The sequence below is a fragment of the Penaeus japonicus genome, unplaced genomic scaffold, assembly GCF_977035675.1.
Source record: "Penaeus japonicus unplaced genomic scaffold, GWHDUDI00000001_assembly GWHDUDI00000009, whole genome shotgun sequence".
Taxonomy (NCBI): domain Eukaryota; kingdom Metazoa; phylum Arthropoda; class Malacostraca; order Decapoda; family Penaeidae; genus Penaeus; species Penaeus japonicus.
This window is the reverse complement of record NW_028234411.1, coordinates 34,574,198-34,576,697: the sequence shown is the minus strand read 5'-3', so window position 1 is coordinate 34,576,697 and position 2,500 is coordinate 34,574,198. Positions and strand designations below refer to the sequence as shown.

At 46.3% G+C, this 2,500-nt stretch overlaps 1 pseudogene; it reads left to right on the top strand.

Annotated features, from left to right (window-relative positions):
* The first annotated feature begins 2,086 nt into the window (after positions 1-2,086).
* The window catches only part of LOC147471369 (uncharacterized), a 1,203-nt pseudogene continuing 789 nt past the window's right edge, over positions 2,087-2,500 (top strand).

Here is a 2,500-nt window from a genome sequence, read left to right as displayed (position 1 = left end):
GCCCCTGGTGTGATTAATCTCCAAGCTCTTCCGAGACCGAGAGATTGTGGAATGATCTACATGGGGGATTTTAATGCCTGGCATCCTTCTGTTGGTGACACTTCTCCGATTCCTAACCAAAGTGGCCTGCTTTTGCTCAACTACTTATGGCACTACCACCTCATCTGCTGGGATACTGGTGGAGCCACACATACCGGTGGGGGTACCCTGTAGCACATCCTAACATCTGGCCTTGTGGCATCCTGTTTTAGTTGCCATTCGATACCTTCCCTCTTCTCTGACCATATTGCTCTCAGCCTACAGTACTCTCTACTGACCATACCTAGGCTTCCTCACCACCGCACCTGCATTTCCATCCCTCCCAAGTACTGTCCTACATACTTCTTCCCACTTTTGACCTCCTTTCCCCTGACTTGTACAATTCCCTGGTAAAAGCCATGCATGACTTTTACTGCGGTTATGTTATTAAGCCTCACATTCAACGTCGCCCTGTGGCCCATACCTGGACGTTAGATCATCATATTGTCCAAGCAGAAAGAATGGCCGTGGATGCTGGTCTTGCTTTTCAGAGGCAACCCACACCAGATCATCTGTGTCAGTACCAGACAGTGAGGGATGACTTTATTGCCTTCAGAAGTGCGTCTACACAGTCATGGGAGAAATATACAGACAGCACCAACCATCAGACTAACATTCAGACCATGTGGTATCTAATAAACAGGACCATCAAGAAAAAACCCACCTGCGCCCTCCATCATAGTCCACAGGAATAAGCTCAGGATCTCATCATTATTTGATCAGCTCAATCACAAACTTGCAATCTGTCTGCACACATTCAAGAAGCTCTCCTATCAATGTAACATTCGTAACCTTCGTCTGATGAATACATTATTTAAACTGGATGAGCAGGATGACATACCACTAACAGAGGACGAACTGCGATGTGCTCTTGCTGGGACTAAGACTACTGCACCTAGGGATGATGGCCTTACATATCAAGTGCTTCACCTCATTCAGAAAGTTCCTGGTAACCCTCTTCTACACCTCTTCAATCTTTGTATTTGTCAGGGATATGTGCCTTCTGCCTGGACCTCCAGCACAATTGTCCCAATACCAAAAACTGGAACCGATAAATTTAGGCCCATCTCTCTCACTTCCTGCTTTAGTGAGGTGCTTGAACGCATCCTTCTTGCCTAACTAATGCATCCCCTACAGGATAAACTCTCTCCCAGTCTGTATTGTTTCCTTCTGCAAAGAAGTACGCAACATTGCCTTGTAGAACTCTACACCCACCTTTCCTCCACTAGGGTATTTGCCTTTCTTGTCCTCAAAAGTGCCTTTGACATAGCCAACAGGGAAATTATTCTTGACCAGCTGGTGGACTTTGGTATTCAAGGAAACCTTCTGAGGTGGATACGGGGTTTTCTTAATAATAGGGCTTCACATGTCATGTTAGGGGATCCTGTAGCTCCTATGAACTGTTTGAGCTTGGTACTCCACATGGTGGTGTTTTAAGCCCTTTCCTTTTCAATGTCCTGATGCACCGTCAACTTTCTCTTATCCCTGCCATCCCCGGAACTACTGTCACCTGTTATACAGATGACATCTGTATCCACTCAACCTCACCTCAAGATCTTCAGCTCTTTCTCCAAAAGTTCTTTGTGCCTTCTGTACTATCTCCTCAGAAAATAAGCAGAATTTTTTCCTATCATAACTTAGAGCACTGCTAGTGTTTATAATGGGCAGGAATGTCATACCTCATTGCACGCAGTACACATACCTTGGTGCACCAGTCCTGGTCACTCCAGCCATAACTGCACGACAACGGATTCACCCCATCGTGAAAAACCTTCTTGACCGGTTGCAGCCCCGCTTCACTCCTGTTAAGTGGCTTGCCACCAATGCCACAGGTGTTTCTATCGCGGTGGCGAGGACCCTTTATGTTTTATTTCATCGATCAGTTGTTGACTATTTGTAACCTGTCCTTTGCCAACTTTCCAGAAAAGCACCAAAGCCTCTTGAAAATTTTCAGAATAGAGCCATAAGATTCACCCTAGGGTGTCTTCCTTCCACTCACATAGTCAACATGCAGTATGAGCTCGACCTGCTCCCACTTGTAGAGAGAATTTATGCCAATGTGACTTATCTTTCTATCAAGTGTTTCCATTCCCCAATTCATGCTCCTCACTTCTCTGCTCTTATCCAAACTTCACTCGACCCAGATGCACCCAGACTTCCACTTCGACCAGGTGGCCAGAACCTCATCAATGAAGTATGCAACAACCTTCGTGGCCTTGGTATCAACGTCCCTGAGGAGGCAGCTATCCCTGATTTACCACCGTGGCGAGTTCCTCTCCCTGTTGTCACATTTACACCAATCTTCAAAGATGCCCTTCCCCTTTTACAGAGCAATTGGCTCCAGAAACCATCACCAGAGTGTCCGTGTCTGTCCCAGCTGCACACCACATATATATTGATGGTTCAGTGCAGGCAGACGGGA